General features: G+C 48.9%; 1 protein-coding gene across 2 annotated transcripts in view; it reads right to left on the minus strand.

The window, feature by feature from the left end:
* Positions 1-19,924, minus strand: part of TMEM51 (transmembrane protein 51) — a 55,722-nt gene extending 35,798 nt beyond the window's left edge. Inside the window, exon 1 of one of the 2 annotated variants that reach the window (XM_038531930.1) lies at positions 19,901-19,924. The gene's annotated coding sequence lies outside the window, so the exon portion shown is untranslated. Of the gene's footprint in view, positions 1-12,642; positions 12,664-19,900 lie in introns of those variants that run through there. The other variant, XM_038531931.1, reaches the window with a different exon arrangement.
* Positions 19,925-22,540: the final 2,616 nt, after the last annotated feature.

Genomic DNA, 22,540 nt, shown 5'->3' on the forward strand with positions numbered 1-22,540 from the left:
TCCCCTTCACCTATTTCCCTCTGGACAAACCACCAGTTTGTCCTCTATGGTTGAGTCTGGGTTTTGTTTGTTTGTTTGTTTGTTTGTTTCTTTTTTTCTTTGTTTTATTTCTTAAATTCCACATATAATTGAAGTCATATAGTATTTGGCTTTCTCTGACTGACGTAATTTCACTTATTATAGTGTCTAGCTCCATCTATGTTGTTGCAAATGGCAAGATTTCATTCTTTCATACGGCTGAGTAATGTTCCATTGCCCACAGACACATCTTCTGTATCCATTCACCCATCGATGGACACTTGGGCTCTTTCCATAATTTGGCTATTGGTGATCATGCTGCTATAAACATTGGGGGGCACACATCTTTTTGAATTAGCATTTTCATTTTCTTTGGGTAAATAACCAGGAGTGGAATTACTGAATCATATGGTAAGTCTACCTTTCTTTGTTTTTTTGTTTTAGTTTTTGTTTTTTCTTTCTTTCTTTCTTTCTTTCTTTTTTTTTTTTAGGAACTCTATACTGTCTTCCACAGTGGCTGCACCAGTTTGCATTCCCACCAACAGTGCAGGAGGGCTCCTTTTTTCCCCCTCATCCCCGCCAACATCTGTTGTTTCTTGTGTTTTTGATTTTAGCCACTCTGACAGGTGTGAGGTGATATCTCATTGTGGCTTTGATTTGCATCTCCCTGACGATGAGTGATGTTGAGCATCTCTTCATGTATCTATTGGTCTTTTTTGGATAAATGTCTGTTCATGTATGTCTCCTGCCCGTTTTTAAATTGGGTTGTTTGGTTTATTGGGGGTGTTGAGTTGTATCAGTTCTTTATATATTTTGGATACTAACCCTTTATCAGATATGCCATTTGCAAATATCTTCTCTCATCCAGTAGGTTGTTTTTTGTTGTCTTTTTGTTGATGGTTTTCTTTGCTATCCAGAAGCTGCTTTTTTTTTTTTTTTTTTTTTTTGGTGTAGTTCCAGTAGTTTGTTTTTGCTTTTATTTCCCTTGCCTCAGGGGACACATCCAGAAAAATGTTGCTACAGCCAATTTCTCAGACATTTCTGCTTTGCTCTCTTCTAGGATTTGTAGGGTTTCAGGTCTCACATTTAGGTCCTTAACCTGTTTTGAGTTTGTTTTTGTGTATGGCGTAAGAAGTTTCATTCTTTTGCATGGAGCCATCCAGTTTACTCAACACCATTTGTTGATGAGATGGTCTTTTTCCCACTGTACATTCTTGCCACCTTTGTCATCAATTGAAAATAAAAGTGTGGGTGTATTTCTCAGCTCTCTATTCTGTTCCACTGATCTAATGTGCCCATTTTTGTGCCAGTACCATACCGTTTGGTAGTACATCTTGATATCTGCGAGTCTGATACCTACAATTTTGTTCTTTTTCAAGATTGAGCAACTGATCTTTATTTATTTTTTAAATTTCATTTATTTATTCATGAGAGACACAGAGAAGCAGAGACATAGGTAGATGGAGAAGCAGGCTGCCTGCAGGCAGCCCGATGTGGGACTCAATCTCAGGACCCCAGGATCACGCCCTGAGCCGAAGGCAGACGCGCTTAATTGCTGAGCCACCCAGGCACCCCAAGCAACTGATCTTTATATGAAATAATGCTTGGAGTATGAATGGAGACACAAGAAAAGCAAGTCTGGTTTTCATGATGTGGGAAAACAACATATGTAAAAATATGGCCAGGTTCAGGCCCAGATTCCTAAGAAGAAAGAGAGGACTCTGGGCTTATCTGACATACCCCCAGACATGTCTATGCCAGTTATTAACTGTATTAAGTGCCATATGTTATGCACGCCAGAAGTTTATGATACATTAGGTCATTCAGTCCCCAGGCCCTTCCGTGAGGAAGGCAGGCATTATGCCCATTTTACAGATGAGTCAACAGTATCAGATCAGGAAGGATAAGCCACTTGCCCACGATCACAAAGCTACTAACCAGAATTTAACTCACATCTGTCTGGCCCCAGAGTGTACTTTCTGCTTCATATGTCAGGAGTTCCAAACTTGGCTGGATGTCTGAATCAACTACAGGGCAAGTTAAAAATCTAGATTCCTGGGTTCCCATCAGAGGCCTGAGCTGGGGCCTGGGAACCTCTGTTTCTGTAAGTTTCCTAACAGTTCTAATCCAGCTGATTGATGCTCTGAGCAGAGGATCGATGGGGTGGGCCACATCTGTGCCAGCCAGAAGGTCCTGCTGGGAGAGCTGGGAAACCCACAGCCAAGGGCCTCCCCCTCCCCAAGCACCCATGAGTTCAGGGAGGTAGCTCCATGGCAGGGACTGATTCATCTGTTATGATAACTTATGTTGTGCCAACTTGATAAAGCTGGAATTGCTTCCCAGAATCTGCCTTCCTATCAGCTCTAGGTTAGGAGTTTGTGGGAAATCTGGAAGTTTGTGGGAAATCTGGAAAGTGGAAGTGAAGAAGTAGCCAGCCATCATGCTCTTGAGGTAGATGCAGTTATGGACAGGCACCATGGGGGTCAGGCAGGTTTGAGCCCATCCTGCTATCTGGTCTGTGTCCAGCTCCTCCCTCTGACTGCTGGTCCTGCTGACCGACAGTGTCCCCAGGCTGCCACCAGGCACCTAGCTAGGCACCCACCAGGCAATAGCTGCCCACGGGCTTCTATGTGGTCTCACTTTGATGGCTGGACATCCTGGTCTCTTGGGTCCCATTTCACCTTCACTTCTACCCCTCCTCCCGGTATCCCCCACCCTCCCATAACTGGGCAAGATCTAATTCTTATAATAAATCCCAAATTCCATTGGTCATAGTGGCCCAGCTTCCTGAGTTCAGGCTGGATGAGCTCATCATCTGCCCTTTCCTGCAGACCTTTCAATCTTAGACAGTGGTTCTCCGAATGTGGTCCTGGACCGACAGCATTAGCACCACGGGAGCCTGTTAGAAATGCAAGTTGTCAGACCCCAACCCTCCAGACCGACTGAAGGAGAAATTCCGGGGGAGCTTCCGACACGTGCTGAAGTTTAAGGATCTCTCCTGTTGGCATTTAACAAGCCTTCCTCCATTTCCTGTCGAGGATGACGAAAAGGTCCTGGAAATACATCTATGGAAAATATGTTGTATTCTTGATATAATTTTATTATATGAATTTCTGAGGCCTGTCTGTGAGCGCTGGCCTTTACTGAGACATCGTGCTAAGGCTTCGCAAGCTTAGCACCACTTCATCCTCACCCCCACCCGACAGAGATGACATTAAATTATTTCTATTTAATCGAGGTGGAATCCAAATAGTCTGACTCAGACTCCACATGTTTCCCAATATGCCATTATGCCCAGAACCCTGCCGTTATTTCTGTGCAGCAGACAGAAGCCAGACATCAGCCGGAGCGCCCCTGGGCCGACACTTAAAAGCAGTGTCTCAGACACTTGGCAGTGCCCTGTCCTGCAGCAGAGGCCAGGGGGAGGCCGGACCTCCCCAGCACACTGGCCTGCTCACAGGTCCACGACCCCAGGCCCGCTGCCATAAAGCCCCCACCTCTGGCCACTGGAAATGGTTCATCTGGATATGGAGTGGGCTCATCAGAATGGGAAGATTTTTTTTTTTTGGGGGGGGAAGACTTTTAAAAAGCAATTAGGACAATAACAGCATCTAAAACTGTATTGAGCATCTACTGTGTGCCAAGTACTTTCTACACATAGCTCATTTACTCCTCATAAAATCCTAAAACTCTCCTCCCATTAGGGGATGTTCAGCAATTGGCCAACTCACTGCAGTCATGAGGGCCAGCACTTGAATTTAAATCTGTAACTTTAATACATGTTTCTCTATAGGAAATTTAGAAATGGTCAATATTCACATTTTTACACTCTTAGTATCTTTTTTAAAATTAAAAAAAAATGGACTGGCTTTGTAATCTGCTTTTTTTGCATTACTAGATTAGAACGGTCTATGTCTCTCAAGGTCTCCATCACCACCATGTTTAACAGCCATGTGGCATTCCCATGGGTGGATGTACCATAGTCTATTGTCCAGGTCTTTATGTTGGACATTTGGGTTGTTTCCATAAGAAGACACTTCAACTCGGGAGAAACGTTGTAACCAGGGTGCTGAAATTTAGCAAAACAAGCGGCAACATGGGGCAATCAGCTCTGCACAGATGACATCTGTGGCAGAAAGATCCAAGCGTCAGGCATCAACACAGTTGACATACATTTATTTCAGGTGCACACTTTTGGGGGAAAGGGCTTTTACTTATATGTGCAGAAGACGAGGTAAAAACGTCTCTGAGATTTACCCAGCTTGCTCCTTAGCCAGAGGAGCTTGATCCCTTGGCAATGAGGCCCCAATGTTCTCCAGAACGCCCTGTTATCTCCCTACTTCTGGTTCTGAGGTGACACACCAGGTCAATCTAGCTAAAAGCCAGTGCTCTCATTCCTCACCATGATGTAGTGATTAAGAATACAGACTCTGGAACCGGCCTACCTGGGCTTAAAACCCGTCTCTACAGCTAGGGGGTAGTGTCATTAGCTCGCCAAGGCCTTGGAAACCAAGTGCTGGAGATGGACGAAGCCTGGGTCCCTGAATAACCCACCCAGCAGGTTACGTTGTGACCTGTCCTGAGTCCTTGAGATGTGAGGCTGTGTGCACAGTAGCTAGCCTACTCCTGCCTCAGTTTCCCCATGTCACTAGACTGTTATGAAGATCAATGGATTATGAGTTAATATACTCAAAATGCTTAGAATAGCTCCTGGCACACTGCTGTGTGCATTTATCTTTTTATTTTTTTATTTTTTTTTTGCTGTGTGCATTTAAACTGACATTGGAAATACCTCGTGAGGTCAGACCCCCTCTCCAGCTTGCCAGCCAGGATCTGCCTCCCAGGGCCACCCCAAAACAAGGGTGTGGGGGGGGCTGTTGGTTCTGCACCCCCAACTCCATCAAGAATATTGACCCCATAAAGGGTCATTTCCCCCAAACCTTCATGACTTACGACACCGACCAGTTATGGCTCTTCTAGCTCCCAGGAATTTCCCTAAAATCTTTTAAAATGTTTTTCTGCCTGAAATCCTCTTTTCGGAAGCAAGTTTTTCTCCTCCTTCCTGTGAGAAGTTCCCAGTAAATGGGTAAATGGGTAACTCCGTCCCGGGCAAGAGCGTGCATGTGTTCTAAAGCTGCCAACACACTTCCCCACAGGCAATGAGTCAGTGAAATGCGGAGGGAAGAGCTCGGTGAAGTTCACGGCCGCTGGCTCGGCCAGGCGCAGCTCCCCTTGTCCCCTTGTCCCCCTTGTCCCTCCGGGACAACACTACTCAATCAACAGCTCCGTCGGCTTCCAACCATAAAACTAGGGACTGATGATCCGTAAATTCAGAACTGGTCCCCCCTCCCCAGCTAATTACACATTTAACTACTTTTTAATCAGTAAAAGGTTGCTTCTCTCATACCCTCTGCTATGCCTTTTTGTGTGTTTCTTCGTGTGTGTGTGTGTGTGTGTGTGTGTACACAGGCCCTTAATGAAAACTGACCCTCCACAGAAAAATGCAGAGATGGAAGTTTCCCGTAAAATTTTAGGGGGTTCGTGGGTCTTCAAAGGCAATCTGAGGACCCTGACATGAGCAATTACTAGTTTAAAAGTACCCAACAATTTCAGAACGATGCTGACAACACTTGAATATCAAAAAGCAGCATTTAAAAGCATCTTAGACACCCAGAAAATGTCTGGAAGCCTATGCCAGAAACCCTGAGCCGGGCTCTCTCTGAGAAACGAGACTGGGCTTCTGAGATGAGAGGGAGATTTATCTGTTTTCATTGGGGAGCCCTTTACAGTGTGTGAAATTAAAAAAAAATTTTTACCATGTGTAAAATTTTTTTTCTAATTAAATCAAGAGTCAAGAAAAAAGTTATTTAGGTTAAGACCTAGACACAACCCACTGCGACTGTCATTCCTGCAACATGGGGAAGGGACAGGTCACCAATGCTAAAAAGGTCCGCTTACCTCCTCCCAGAGCAGTGGGGCCCTTTTTTTTTTTTTTTAGAGATTATCATCCAGCTTTATTCACCAGTTACATATGATTTACTCTCAAAGGCTGAGAATGATATAAAAATATGTTCCTAGTTTTGAGCACAAATGCAAAGGTAGTTTTAATGAACATATTGCTTCCTAAGGTGACCATCTGAAGATATAAGTTCTGGTGTTCTTTTAAAAAGAAATCAGTCTCACTGCTTTATAATTTTGATATTTGAATTAGTTATGGTCAGTGAACGTTAATCACAACTTTGAGAAAATAAATTTAAAAATATTAGCTGGTGGAATTGAACACACAGTTCCTAAGATTATCTTGAAATATTTCAAAATCAGATTTTATAGTTTCAACTCTCTAGGAAAAAAAAAATGGAGAAAATCCTATCATTTTATTCAGATTCAAGTTCAAACATTTCTTTTAAACCACAGTTCTCAGAACATACTTTCATTGCCAAACTCTTTCCAAGGGGTAGGGGTGGCGTGACGCTGTTTCTCCTGGGCGTCCAACATCCAACATTAAAGTGCCAAGTTGAGGGAGGGGGTTATTCATAATCTACCAGGTCCCTACACAGGAGGAGTTGGGCAGTTCAGGGGTGTGCGCTCAACCCAGTCTGCTCTGAGCCCGGCCGGGGGTGATGAAGACAGTAAATGCTAGAACAAAGCTGGAATGTAGAGGGAGGACACGCAGAGGAGGATAAACAGCCTCCCACCACAACCCTGTCCAAGTTCAAGGAGAGTGGCTCGGCATTTATCAGGTCGAAGAGCGTGTAATTGCCTTTTCTGTGGGCAAAGGGGCGGCCGGAGCCCGGTATTTCCTTGGCTGAGCTGAGCACCACTGAGGCTGTGCACGGAAAGCTCCCGGCGCTGGGAGTGCACACAGCAGGTGCTCAGCAAGAGTCAGTGCACACAGCAGGTGCTCAGCAAGAGTCTCCTGCTCCCCTCCCCGGATCTGCAGCCCGAAACTTTGGCCACTTGGTAGGAAGATCCGCTCACCAGACACACCAGGCAGTCCCACTCCAAGGGATCTGCTCAAGAGAGACGGAAAACGTTTACGTTCATATTAAAACCTGCGCGTGAATGTTTATGGCAGCGATCACCCCAAACCAGAAACAATCCAAATATTCTTCAACAGGTGAAGGGTCAAATGGATCTACATTTGTTACATCCGAGCAATGGACAATCCCAAAGCGTGATGCTGGGTGAAAGCAGCCGGACTCCAAAGGCTTCCTACTGTGGGATTCTATTTGTGTGACGTCCTGGCAAAGGCAAAACTCTAAGGATGCCCAACACCGGTGGCTGCCGAGGACCAGGGGGGCAGCACCAGGGAATTTGGGGTGTAATGAAACTTTTTAAGAAAGATTTTTATTTATTTATTCATGAGAGACACACAGAGAGAGGCAGAGACACAGGCAGAGGGAGAAGCAGGCGCCCTGCAGGGAGCCCGATGGGGGACTCAGTCCCGGGACCCCGGGATCATACCCTGAGCCAAAGGCAGATGCTCAACCGCTGAGCCCCCCAGACATCTCTAATGAAACTTTCCCATATCTTGATTGTGGTGGCAGTTACACACCTGTATGCGTTTATCAGCACTGGAGAACTATACATGAGAAAGGGTGAGTTTTCCCGTTTGTAAATTTAGAAGGATGTACATGACATGATGACATAGATGACACAGCGCTGGGAGGGTGGCGTCTTAGCTCGGGCTGCTGTAACAAGCACCACGCACCGCGCGGCTCTACCAACAGACATAGGCTCCTCCCCGCTCCGGAGGCTGCAAGTCTCGGGTCAGGGTGAGGGCCTGCCTCCTGGCTGTGGATGGCAGGTGGCCTTCAGGCTGTGTCCTGGGTGCTCTCTCTCTCTCCTCTCCTCCTAAGGGCACTAATCCCATCATGATAGACTCCCTCGAGACCTCACCTAAGCTAAATTCCTCCCAAGGCCCCGCCTCCTAATACCATCACCCTGGGAGAATGAATTTGGGTGGGGACAAAAACACAGCCCGTAACAAGTGGCTTTCACAGGTGCAGACCAGTGAGCTGCTGTGTTTTCACCATGTTCACCTCTCAGCTTTTTCAGCCTGGGAAGGGAGAATCAGATGCTCAAAGTTAAAATCATCAAAGGACCACCTGGACCAGGGGCCAACCTATGCAAGCCCTCCAGAGCTCACAAATACCCTACCTCCCAGTCACCCTTGGGGGAGCCACTACAACCCCAGGGGATTTTTTAAAAAAGAAAACATTTTCCTCTTATTATAAAACCAATGCTTCTTTATTAAACAAACATTAATAAATCTAGATTAACAGAAAGGATATGAAAATCACCGATAAGCTCGCCATCTGTGACTACTGATAACATCCATGGTGTTCAGACTTTCTTGTGTTTTGTAAGCAAACATACTTTTTTCTTTTCCTTTCCTCCCCTTCCCCTTCCTCTTTTCTTTTCTTTCCTCTTCTTTTCTTTCTTTTTTCTTCTTCTCTTTCTTTCTTTCTTACAAAAATGAGATCTTACTGTAACACGGCTTGGTGACCTAACTTTTAAAATGTTGCTATATAACGAACAATTTTGCACATCATCAGAATTCACTGAAACCATAACTTCTAATGGTTGAGGAATATTCTGGTATGTGAAGGACTCATCATTTACATAACTAACCAGTCGTTTATGGCCAGACACATGGTTGGCTTCTAATTTTATTGCTATTTTTAAAAATAACAGTATTGAAACCAACCCCTTACACAATCGTGTTTCCTCTGGATAAACTCTTGGTATTGAAACTGCTGTGTTTTTTTAAGCTTTGAGATGCATTTCAGACTGTCCTCGTCCCCACCATGAGCTCATGAAAGATGAGCACTCTTTAACTTAAAATTTTGAAACATTTAAAACATTTAAAATTTCATATATGAATGATGGTATTGGGTTTTTCAAAAAGATTTTATTTATTTATTCATTCATAAGAGACACAGGGAGAGACAGAGACACAAGCAGAGGGAGAAGCAGGTTCCCCATGGGGAGCCCAATGCGGAACTCGATCCCAGGACCCCAGGATCATGACATAAGCCAAAGGCAGACTCTCAACCACTGATCCACCCAGGCACCCTGATGGTATTAAGCAGCATTTTCTTTAATATGATGAGGGTGAATGTTGGGGTTTTTTCCCCCATGTGCTTACTGGCTAAGGACATTTCTCCTTCTCTGCCTCCCCCGCCTTCTCCTTCTCTTTCTTCTCTTTCATCTTCTTTCTTGAGCTCTGACCTCCAATGCTTCTTGATGTGATGCAATGACAACTATACCACAGCATATGTGAAAATTTCTTGCCATAAAAGTTTAAAACTCAACCAGCCATGAGGTGAAAAGCAAACAATGAAGACATCAGCTTCATCTCTTCAAATGTATCAGTGCCACGGGAGACCAAACACACTTTGGGGACTATCTTGGAATAAAGGAGACTATCAGTCACCTGTTGCGATGAGCACGGGGTGTTGTACAGAAGTCCGCATCACTATATTGTACACCTGAAACTATTATTACACTCTAGGTTAACTACCCGAAATTTGAATACAAACTTAATAAAAATAAAATCAGTGGTTGATCCTGATATTATGGGGACTCTTGAATACAGACAATTAATTAGAAAACATTGGTGTATCATGGTTACATTTCTTGATTGGTTTTTTTTTTCTCTTCCCCCCACCCCTACATGCTTTTTGGCCAACAGCATCTTTTCCTTATTCCATTTCTTTTGTTTGTTTTTTGTTTTTCCATTTCTTGAGGGACTTTGGCTTTTCATACTAAGTGGAAAAACTCGGTCTGTGTTTAGAAAACAGCCCCTTGTCCACCCCCTGTTGCAAATGTTGCTCCAGTGTATCATCTGCTGTACTGAAGCTTTTTAATTTAATTTAATTTTTTAAAATTTTTTTAAGCTTTTTAATTTTAGGAGCCTAATCTATCAACCATTTTCAGTCATTTATTTTATGATTTTACTTTTGACTATCATCCTTTAAAAGCCCCCTCCCAAAAGGGGCTCTAGTAATTCTACAGTGGGGAAGTCTTACAGACACCACTTTTAACCAAATGACCAAGGTCAGCACCACAGGTTGAGTCATGTTGCTATATATGAGGTAAATCCCAACATGATGCAATGATAAGGATACTTCACCACTGTCGTATTCTTTCCCCAAACCCCAAATCCCAGTCTAATTATGAGACATCAGACAAACCTGAAGTTAGGGACATTCTACAGAATACTGACCAGTACTCCTCAAAGCTTTCAAGGTCACAAAATTCAAGAATACCCCTAGAAACTGTGATAGGCCATGAGAGACAAAGGAGACAGGACAACTGAATGCAGTGTGGTGTCTTGAAATGGATCCCAGAGCAGAAACAACAACAAAATAACCTGGTGAAATCCAAATAAAGTCCACCATTTTGTGAGCGGTAATTCGAATTCCTCAGTTTTGTTATGTACATGTTAGGTAAGGTAAGCTGAGTGAAGGATATAGGAAAGCTGTATGATTTCTGCAACTTTTCTATAAATTATAACATTATTCCAAAATAGAGTTTGGGTGTGTGTGTGTGTGTTTTTTTTTAAGAGTTTTGGGGCAGCCCGGGTGGCTCAGCGGTATAGCGCAGCTTTAAGCTCGGGGCGTGATCCTGGAAGTCCGGGATCGAGTTCCACGTCGAGCTCCCTGCATGGAGCCTGCTTCTCCCTCTGCCTGTGTCTCTGCCTCTCTCTCTCTCTCTCTCTCTCTCTCCCTGTGTCTCTCATGAATAAATAACATATTAAAAAAAAAAAGAGTTTTGTTTAGGACAGAGAATGGTCTAGGCAGAAAAGTAGAAGGAATAGAAGAGAAAACCATCATAGTTCATGGCTGTGGGTGGGGGTGTAGGAGGCAGGTGGAGGTGGGCAGTGGTTCTGGTTCTTTACAACTCCTCCATTGTTTGGGGGGAGGAGCTGGGGCAGAAGCAATGGGTCTGGAAGGGGAAACTGAGCCTGAACTCTAAGGAGTCCAGTATTTAGGAGACTCCAGTCTTTAGAACTTTGAAGGCTGAGTGTCTTAGTTTAGCCTTGATCCTGTAGGCAGTTGAGGGAGTGGTAAAGATTTTACTTCTTTATTAGATTCTTGATTTCACTTATTTGTGTCCTAATTTACTAATTCCTTGCTCCACCCCAATGAAATGTCAGCTCCACGAGAGCAGGGACCATGTCTCCTTGATGTCTCCCAAACCCAGAACACCTGGCCTGTAGAAAAAACTCAATAAATACTGGCTGAATGAATGAGTCTTACTTCCAAAATGACTTTTAAGAAGAAATTGTACAAAAGGTTTCTCCCATCCCATCCTTCACATCTAGTATCTGCCCATGTGAATTAAGCTCTTCTCTATCTTGGGGCCTTTACTCAGGCTGTTGCTTCTTCCAGGTGCCCCCTTTTCTGCTGCTGACCTTCTGCCCCTCTTCAGATTTCAGCTTAGATTCAGCTTTCTGAAAGCCCGTCCTTGACACTCTAGGTCTGGGTGAAATTTCCTCTTCTGGCTCCTGGGCTACCTCATCACTGTCGGCAGAACTGCGATGGTGCCTTTACAGCCAGCTCCCCACCCCCGCCCCCCAGGCTGATCAGCCCCATCTGGGGGGCGGGAGCTGGCCCTCTAGCTCACCCTGGCACACAGAACATACCGGTACGTTAGTTAAAAGTCACAGCTTGTGATGAGCCAAAGATAATGTTCCCCCACCACCATAGAAGAATTTGCACCTGTCACTATTTGAAACCAATGACCCAAGGACAACTCTGATACATAATTGCTATCATCCAAACTGCAGTTAATTAAGACATAATATTTGAAAGCGTGTTTTATTTATTATTTTTTTGAAAGCATGTTTTTAAATCAGATCCTCCTCTACCACGTGTCAATGAACAATGCCTATACCCTAGCCAGTATGGGCATACCTCAGAGATCAGGTTCAGTTCTAGACCGCTGGAAGAGAGTGGATATGGCAATAAAACAAGTCAAATGAATGTTTTGGTTTCCCAGTGTATACAAAGTTATGTTTACAACATACTGGAGTCTAGTAAATGTACAACAGCATTGTGTCTAAAAAAAACAATGTACATGCCTTAATTGAGAAGTCCTTTATTGCTAAAAAATGCTAACCATCATCTGAGCTTTCGGCAAGATCACTGATCACAGGTCACCATACAAAGTAATAAGGAAAAAATCTGAAATATTGCAAGAACTACCAAAATGTGACAGGGACCCGGTAGTGAGCAAATACTGTTAGAAAAATGGCACCAACAGACTTGCTGGACACTAGGTTGCCACAAATCTTCAATTTGTAATAGACACAGTTTCTACAAAACATAATGAAATGAGGTATCCCTCTGCAAGCCCAGCCAGTAGGCGTGGGGAAAATGTAGAACAAGGTTAAGGTAGGTAAATTCTCTTTCTCTCTCTCTCTCTCTCTCTCTCTCTCTCTCTCCTCTCTCTCCCGGACCAGATATGGAGAGGACAAAGTGGCAAAGACATAAAATTCACCAAGAATTAGAGCCACCTGGTTCTACACCCTGAGTCAAAGAAACAGCAGAACCTTCTGGAGACAACCAGAACTGTACATCCTGTGAGGCCACAGTCTTTAAGAAAGGAACTCACCTACCACGGTGAGTCCTCACCCTGGATCTGCCAGGATTTGCCGGGTGACCTTGGGCCCATCACCTCTTGGATGCTTCCATTAGTGAAGCTCTGGGGACATTAAAAAAAGAAGAAATGCCAAAATGGACTTACCAATCCTGTGATGGGTTTTAGATGCTGGCATTGAACAAACTAATATTTTGTGCACCGTAGCAATATAAACTGAGCCATTAGCATGACAGTTAATGGGTTTTATGATAAACATGAATTCCTAGTGTACATTAACAATGTGGCCTGTGGGGGACGTGGGCTCACGGTGAGTGTGGGCTTCAGGCCAACAGCTCTGACACTGACTTTGGCACCTCATCTGGAGAGCTGTCAGGGGGCTACTTTTAGAGGTCCTTGAGCGTGTGGCCGGAGAGCCCACCTTCCCCTACTGACTCTCTGTTTTCTGGCCTCTGTTTCTTTTCTAAGAATTGAGGTGGCTAGATGAGCACTGGTTTCTAGCCTGTTGTTTCATTTTGTTTTTAAAGCCACAGAACTTTTTTAAAGGAATCTTTCACACCCCGACATCTGGAACACTTGTAAACAGAGCTTCCTTCCAGCTGGCCCTGCCTCCCACCACTCTGTCCCTGCAAACGTCTGACTGCTTCTGGGACCCGTCCAAAAAATTCCAAGTTTCCCAGGATCCCAATATAAAAAGCAGTGGACCGTTACGCCATACACAAAAATTAACTCACAATGGATTAAAGACTCGAATGTAGGACTTGAAGCCACAAAACTCCTGATAGAAGACAGGAGCCCTAAGCTCCCTGACATTGGTCTTAGCGATGTTTTTTTGGATCTGACTCCAAAGGCAAGGAAAACAAAAGCAAAAATAAACAACTAGGACTATGTCAAACTAAAAAGCTTCCATACCACAAAGAAAACCTACAGAATGGGACCTAAAGAAACCTAAAGAAAACAAAATGAAAAGAAAACCTACAGAATGAGAGAAGACATTTGCAAATGATATGTCTGATAAGGGGTTAATACACAAAATATATAAAGAACTCACACAGCTCAACAACAGAAGAAGCCCACAAAGGATCTGATTAAAAAAATAAACAGATGATCTAAGTAGACATTTTTCCAAAGAAGACATCCAGATGGCCAACAGGCACACGAAAAGATGCTCAACATCACTCAGCCTCAGAAAATGCACATCAGAACCACAATGAGCTATCACCTCCACCTGTCAGAATGGCTGTCATCAAAAAGATAAGAAATAACATGCGCTGGCAAGGATGTGGAAGAAAGGGAACCCTTGCGTACTGTGGGTGGGAATGTAAATTGGTATGGCTACTGTGGGAAAAAGTACGGAGGTTCCTCAAAACACTGAAAATAGAACTACCCTATGATCCAGCAATTTCATTACTGGATACCGATACAAAGAAAACAAAAAACACTACAAACAAAATCCACGACATGGAAACAACCCAAGTGCACATCATTGGATGAGCAGATAGAGAAGACTCGACATAAATATCTATATACACAAAAAAGTACTACCTAGCCATAAAAAAGAATGAAATCTTACCATTTGCAGCAACAGATCTAGAGGGTATTAGGCAGAGTGAAATAAATCAGGCAGAGAAAGACAAACACCACAGGATTTCACAAATATGTGGAATCTAAGAAAGAAAACAAACTCCAGGCTCATGGATACAGAGACCAGACTGGTGGTTGAGAGAGGGAAGGGGGCTCGGTGGGGGCAAAATGGGTGAAGGGGATAAAGAAGGACAGACTTCCAGTAATCAAACAAAGAAGTCAGGGGGATATAATGTATAGCATGGGGAACACAGTCAGTAACATCTTGTTAACTTTGTCAGGTGGCAGATGGCAACTGGATTTGCTGTGTGGATCATTTTGCAATGGATACATATGTTGTATACTTGAAACACATAATATGGCATGTTAGCTGTACCCCAATTTTAAAAAAAACAACAGGGCAGCCCAGGTGGCTCAGCGGTTTAGCGCCGCCTTCAGCCCAGGGCGTGATCCTGGAGACCCGGGATCGAGTCCCACGTCGGGCTCCCTGCATGGAGCCTGCTTCTCCCTCTGCCTGTGTCTCTGTGTCTCTGTGTCTCTGTCTCTCTCTCTGTCTCTCATGAATAAATAAAATCTTTAAAAAAAATAAAAATAAAAAAATAAAAAAAAACACAACAAAAACCAAACCAACGGACAGGAGCAGGGCTACCCAAGGTTCTTACCAGGCAGATGGAAATATATTTATCTGGTGACTCAGTGCATACCCGCACCCAGAAAATTGAGATGAACGTTTCCTTGAAGAATGCATCTCCTGTCGTGAGATACACGCTGTTTTCTAGTCGGCTTTCTTCTATTTCACTTTTAAAAGCCAGTGGAAAACTACGTAACTGATTTTCAAACCCACTAAGTTGCTGCCCACAGTCTGCAGGCACTGGCCTAAGGGATCCTCTGAGGTCACTTCTAGCATTGACAATTTATATGGCATTACCAAAGCTGTGACCCCATTAGAGTCTGAGAGTTGCCAGGAGACCCTGTCCCAAAGGTGACCCAGCCTGGATCACCTGAGTAGGCAACTCAATTGTCTGCCACTGAAACACTTGCTGTCCAAGAGGCAGGGCTTGGAGACAAGCAAGCCAATACAGTACTGATTTTCCTAGGAACCCACACTTGCCACCCCAGTGCCGAACCCTGGGGAGATTCAGGGCAAGGGTGGTAGCAGTGGGGTGGGAGCACTTGGCTGGGTTAAAACCAACACAGCAAAAAATGAGAGGAAACAAAGACATCTTCTTCCCTTCTGTAATCTTTGGATCACACCCATGCCACCTGGATGCCTAACTTCCTCCGTTTCTAAGAGGCTCCCTAAGAATTGATTTTTGCTTTACATTTTGTAAACATGCCCTTCCCCACACCACGGCAGTGCGGACAAATGGCCCCCTGAAGTCCCACGGAGGTGAATAATTTGCATGGCGTGCGAGGATTTTGGTTGCTGGAGGGTTCTGACAGAGCCACAGAAAGCTGGCCTCCTGAGTCATCTCCAGCCATCGGATGGTAGAAGTGCGTGAGACTGACAGGTAGGAGCTGGGCGTGCTGTCACACGGGGAAATGCACGTTATGACGACGGACTGAAAAACCAGGGTATGAAGTAGCAGAGCAAGCAAGCGAACAAAAAAAATCTGTGTAAACACCCATCAACAGTGGTTGCCAGCATATCGTGATGTTTTCCATCCAAGTTTTCTATGATGAGCGTGTCCTTCCTTTGTAATTTTGGGGAGAAAACAACCTTAAATGCCTGTATGCTTAGAGGAGCAGCAAATAATGTCGGTTAATCACTAGCTTATTCTCTGGCCTTAATGCCAGTTTGAGCAGATAGAACTTGAAAATGTCAAGATATATACTTCTTCTTTCATTTTTTTAAAAGATTTTATTTATTTATTCATGAGAGACACAGAGAGAGGCAAAGACAGATGCAGAGGGAGAAGCAGGCTCCCTGCAGGGAACCCGATGTGGGACTCAATCCCAGGACCCCGGGGTCACGGCCTGAGCCAAAGGCAGACGCTCCACCACTGAGCCCCCCAGGTGCCCCAAGATATATACTCCTCAATGTGCACCCGTCTTCCAGGTCCCTCAGCATTTACCCCTCCTGGATACGTCACTGTGGATGTCTCCAAAACATCCAGTGTGGAGAGTAGAGAGAAAGAGGCTCCTCTGATTTCACTGCTTTGGTTTATTTTCAAGAACCATCCTTGAAATCAGGAAACAGGAATGTGTGGGAAATATCAGAAAGGGAGACAGAACGTAAAGACTGCTAACTCTGGGAAACGAACTAGGGGTGGTAGAAGGGGAGGAGGGCGGGGGGTGGGAGTGAATGGGTGACGGGCACTGGGTGTTATTCTGTATGTTAGTAAATTGAGCACCAATAAAAAAAAATAAAAATAAAAATAAAAAAAAAAAAAAGAAATCAGGAAACGGGGTCTAGTCCTACCTCTGAACTCAGGCCAGTGCCTTCCTTTCCCTGGGCCTCAGTTTCCCCATTTATAAAATAAGCAGATTAGACTTTCTGATGGCTCTGGTCCCCTCTGGCTTCAGAAGCCTAAGAGCTAAAGGGATCGGCATTCAGGTTTAAAGGCTGCTAAGTCTGATAAATCTAGGGCAAGAGAGAATAAGAGACTGTTGGCAGCTTAGCCCAAGTAAACAACACTGGATAGAAGGCAGGGCCAACCAGCCTCCCGAGATAAGGGTTGGGGCTGAGGGGAGGGAGGAGTCAAGAATCAGGTTGAGGCCACAGCTAGTGGGAGAGCTCAGCAGGGACCCTCGGAGGGCTGCCTCTGGCTGGTGTCTTGGGGCAGAGGCGGGGAAAACCAAACAAGCGGCCTGTTTCTTTGGGGGCCCAGAGCTCCCAGGAGGGGCAGCCGGTGTACCAGGGGCTCAGTCCAAGAGGAAGAGAACCAAAACGCCAGGCCACCTGTCCAGGCCGGGGAGGGGCAAGACTCTATGAAGTGGCCGGCAAGAAGGAGAGCCTGAGAAACCACCAAACCTGTACTAAGCTGGAGTCCAGGCCAGGTCTCCTGGGAGGACGCAGGGGACCCCGGAGTGCTCAGGAGGTGGGTGGCAGTCCCTGCTGACTTGCTCTATGGCCTTCCCCGCTCTGAGTTTTATTGGTCAAATGAGAGTGGTCCCCTCCACCCAAGACATTCTGGGGTCCTCCTGCGGCTGGTGAAACAGCGTGGTTCCCCCTCCCAGCAGAGGGAGACCTCCAACATGGGAGACACCCTTACAGCTGTCAATGGCAAGAAATGAGCTGACCAAGCTTCAGAACAGACATGACCAGAAGCCGGAAGCCAGATGCAAGACCCCTCGCCCGCCACATTCCCAACAGAAGACATCTGAGCTTCTGGAACGTCCCCAGCACTTAGGGAGAAAACTCTGCTCAGTCCCTCGAATTCACTTTACTTTGGAACTGGGGGGGTGGGGGGGAGAGAAGCCCAGAGCCAAAGCCCCTCTTCCAGCCCGAGGGTCCTGAGGGGTTTACCGCCAGCCCCAGAGAGGGAGAGAACGTTTACCAGAACCAAGGCCCAGTAAAACAGGAGCCCTGAGAGGCAGGTTGCCCAGGAGGTGGGCCGCTGGCTCTGCCTCCAGCTTGCCATCCCTCACGTAGAGGGCCTTGTGCCTTCTGGAGCTCAGGGAGCAGGAGAGGCCTCACGGCTGGAGGGGCTTGGGCCCTGCCAAGGTCCCGGGCACCCATCCGCGCTCTCTGGCAGGAGACAGGCTGGCAGTTTGGGCCTCACACCAAATCCACAAACCTCGCCCTTGAGCAGTGGTCACGTGTGAAGACCACCTGTTCATCTCTGGCTCCTGGGCGGGGCTCCACGCCAGCCCCCCATTTCATCCCCACCGCCCCCACCCCGCAGGCCAGCCTCCCCTCTCCCCGCAGCCTTCCCCGGACTCTCCACAGACTTCCACGCAGCCAGAATTATCTTCCTCACATATCAACAGGATCAAATGACTCCCCTGCTTAAAGAACGTGAATGGAATTTGTGTCTGTCTTTGTCGTTCTTGTTCAGTGATCTGTCCTGAGCACCCAGAAGGTGCCTGGCCCACTGAAGGTGCTCAGTCAACACACGTTCGTTCAATGGCTCCCAGGCATCCACGTGAAAAAGTCCCACGGGCAATGCCCGGCCCCCTGCCTATCTAGTCTAGCTCATTCCAGACCCTCCATTCCCTTTACTTTCCCCACCTTTCCACAAACCCATCTGCCACGGCCTGAGCACACTCCCCCAGGCCCACCAAGCCCCATGTGCCTTCGCACCTCTGGGCCTTTGCTCGTGCTGCTCCATCTGCCCAGACACCCCTCGCCCCCTTCCCCGAGGGACTCCAGTACACTGTCGACTATTCCAACATTCTTTTCCTAGCAGGACCTCGTGGCACACCTCAGCCTGGGGTATTTTCTCTCTCCTTCCTACAGAGCACTTGCTGTGTGCTAGGCACGAAGGTCCCACCTAGGAGGCTGTCACTCAGGCTCAGGGAAGCAGGTCACACAACCAGCCTGGGGTGCTGGGGCCTGACTGCATCACCACCTCTGAGCGACACTTGTCATTTACTAGGCCGGGATCTCTCGAGGTCCCGAGGCTCTGCATCGCGAGGGACAGGCCTGGCCCTGCTTGATGCCCAGGAGGCCTTCATCATCCAACCACCGGACAGAGCATCGCGAGGAACAGATGCACCGCCAGCCTCTTCCCCTTCCTCTCTTCGGCCTTTTCTCCTAGTCTGGGCAGGACCTCTGGCAAGCGGCGGAGGGAAGCATCTGGAGGGAACGGGGATCCTCCCCAATTCCATTTGTTTCTATCAACCGAGGTCAAGATCTTTGTGTGACAAGTCTCCTTGGGGTGAGAGCCGTTCACAGGTCCCAGAGCCCACCTTCCTCCTTCTACTGGAGAAGCCAGCTCTAGAGGGTAACCCCTCCCGGCGCTCTCCCACCTGGGCTGGTCCCGGCCCCGCCCACACGGCCCCGCAGGGATTCCGGGGCCTGGACCACCCACGACGCGAGGAGGGATCTGGCCTGGGCCGCACAAGCTCGCCCGACAAGGGTGCGCAGGTGCCCCACGGCTGCTGCCGGCCAGGGAGGGCCAGGCGGGGCTGGGCTGTCCCCGCCCGCAGGCTGGGGAAGCTAACTTTCTCTAAGTGACCATCCCATTCCCATCCCTTCCCTTCCCATTAGACCTGGCACTTGCAGGCCGCACGCCTCATCCCGGGAGGTCATCACGCCCATTTCACAGTGAGGAAGCTGAGTCTGACCTCACTTCGCTCACGCCCGGTTTCTCACCGTTTTTTGCTGCCGGGACACCCCCGCGAACCTAAATCCCCCCCAAAGCCTCGGTTTCCAGAAAAGAGTTAGGGAGGGGGGAAGGGGCAGCGATGGGGCAGCGCCAGGCCAGGGTGGTTTCCAGGGACTTCCTGGGAAGGTGCCTCGCGGGCCAGGCCGAGGGTTCGAATCCCGCCCCGCGCTGGCACCTGTCCTCGCCAGCAGGGGGCCCCGGAGGCGCGCAGCCTGCCCGGCCGAGGTCGGCGCGCTGCGGGGAGGCGGGGTGTCCCGCACCGGCGGGGCGGGGCGCGGCTGCAGGGGTGCGGGTCCGCAGGCCTCCCGGCGGCCCACGCGGGACGGGCAGCTCCCGGGCGGACGGACGGACGGACACATCGACCCCGACGGCCCTCGGCTCCCTCCCGGGCGGAAGGCGCGGCGGCGCAGACTCACCGGGGCGGCTGCGGGTCCCGCTGGGTCACGGGCGGGCGGGCGGGCACCGGGGCTCCTCGACCCCGTGCCCCGGGCTGCCTCCTCCGGGGCGCTGTGCCCCGGGGCCGGCGGTGCGGGCGCGGGTCTCGGCCGAGGGAGGCGGCGGCGGACAGCGCGCAGCGCCCGCCCGGCCGGGGATGGGGACGCAGGAAGCGCGGCCTCGGAGCGCCGGCGCGCAGGGGGGAGGGACGGCGGGAGGCGGAGGGCGGCGCCGGCGGGAGCGGCCTCGGGCCCCGGGAGGCGCCGCCCACCGGCCGACCCCCCCACCCCGGGGCCCGCAGAGCCCAGGCGCCCCGGGTCTCGCGCCCGCGCGGGGCAGGGGTGCGGGGAGGGGGGCGCTGCGCCAAGCGCCCCCGCCCCCCGCCGCTCGGGGTCGGCCAAGCAGGGATGGGGGACGGGCCCGGAGCCCAGACATCCCCAGGGATGGGGGCCGGGGCCGGCGACTCGGGACTCCAGGTTAGTTAAGTGTTTAGACCTGGGGAGACCCCCCTGCCCCGCCCCCCAACTCCGGCGCGAGTACGCAGGTGCAGCACTGCCGCGCCTTCACCTGGCCGGGCGCTCACCTGGCGCAGGCTGCGCCCGCCTCTCCACGCCCGCTCCCCCCTGCTTCCTGGGGAGGCCGCCGCCTTGCTCTTCACCCTTGGGCGTGTTCGGGGCGCTGGGACCCGCCTGCACCGCCCAGGGCTGGTGGTTTGCGAGGTGACTGATGGGTGGAGGTAGCAAAGGAGGAAGCAGGTTTTTAAAAAGCGAGTCAGTTCCTGCCCTCGGCCCCGGCCCCCCACCCCGTCTCCCATCCCCTGCGCGCCCCCTGCGTGTTCCAGGTCGCACGGCCCCCGGGGGGAGCCCATTAGGGTGCCCGCGCCCGCGGCCCCTAGGCCCAGAGAATCTCCCCTGCTGGCTGCTTTCGTTCCCAGCTTTCCGGAGAACCTTCCCAATGAAACACGGTTTGGGGGGGGTCACTCTGACCACCAGGTTGCAAGCGGTGGCCCCCTCTGCTTAGAGCCCCAGAACTGCTGCCTGAAGCCTGGCTCTGGGGAGAGTAAACCCGCACTGGTGAGGGTGCCTCTTAGGTCCGCCCTGCCTCTGCCCCCCACCTGGAGGTCCCCCCTGGAACCTCCCGGGCACCCAAACCTGAGATCACAGCCAGACCAAAAAAAAAAAAAAAACAAAAAAAACCTGGATTCTAAACACAGAGCGAGGAGACAGCCCGCTGCCTCTCCCAATCTTAGATTGTTTTGAATTCCAAGAGAAGCCAGGTGGGGGGCCCCCTTCTCCTGTGACTGTCAAGGCCTTTGAAGTTCAAACCCTGAGGAAGGCCAATAGGCGGTTGGCTGGGTGTCAGAGAACCCAGCAGAGGACAGAAGGCGCCTCCTACTGGGAATCTGCTGTGTCCAGGGCAGAAATCAGACCCCGCAGTCGCTGTGGAACTGCAATCAAGTTCACTGCCCTACTGCCAAGTTCAAGGGTACACAGCATCCAACCCTGCGTATACCTATATCGGCCCGTGTTGGAATTTCATCCCACTGTTGCTTTTTAACTTGAACAGTAACAGCTCAACAGGTCCCTGGTGTCCACAAATAGGCAAATCTGGGGCTGACTTGTGATCTGGGGGATGAGGAAAGCATTTAGGGCAACAGTGATGAGTCTCCATGAATATAACAATAAGAGCGTATTCCTCACGTCCTTACCCTGAATCCATCGCCAGGCTGCCGCTCACTTCCCCGCCCGTTTAATCCTACAACAACCCCAGTGGTGCTTTTGGGTCACACCCACTTTAAAGAAGAGAAAGCTGAGGCTTCGGGAATTGAGGTCATCATGTGCCCAAGGCCACACAGCTGGGAAGCATCAGGAGTTAGACCCCAGTTGGTCAGCTCCGGAGCCCGTGCTCTCCCATCTTTGGAAGAATTCCTTGTCACTCTGCACACACTCCCTCCCCTGAGACAAGGTTCCCTGCTTCTCCTGTCTTTCAGGAAGAGAAGTCACTTTTGTCTCACTCTGCACGGTGACCTAATCCTTTAGGCAAGTCTGCCTCCCGCTCTCCTTGGGGATAGGGACCCCTGTGTCCTGCCCATTTCTCCTGCCCTCTCCCCTCGCCGCCTGCAGGCGCTTGATAAATATGTGTTGGCCAAATGAAAGCCCCAAATAGTAACATTAGTTTATTGAATGGCGAGAACTGTTTGTGTAGGCAGGTACCTGTGACAACAAGCTCACGTTGGAGAGCTGTGTATTCCCTCACAACGTTTAGACAATGAATTTGGGAACCTTCCAGGCTCCAAATGGTTGATGAGAAACAGTCATGTAGCTCTCCGATAAGACCCAGAATCTGGCTTTCATTTCACTCTGCAAGACCAACTTTGGAGAGGCCGGGACTGGGGATGATCATTTCAGGCAGGAGGCAAAGAGCCCCAGGACATTTCTGTGCCAGGGTCCAATTCCAGACCCGCCCTGCTCCACCACAAACCTAACTGGGCAGGTCTGGCCCATCTCAGCAACTCGTCTTCGGAGTGTTCCTTTCAGGCAGGCTCATCCTGCCTAATCTGGGGAGAGGCTGGAGAAAATCTCCTCCAAAGTGGAGCCACAGACGAAACTAGAAACTCAAGG

Source organism: Canis lupus, chromosome 2, assembly GCF_011100685.1.
Source record: "Canis lupus familiaris isolate Mischka breed German Shepherd chromosome 2, alternate assembly UU_Cfam_GSD_1.0, whole genome shotgun sequence".
Lineage (NCBI taxonomy): Eukaryota > Metazoa > Chordata > Mammalia > Carnivora > Canidae > Canis > Canis lupus.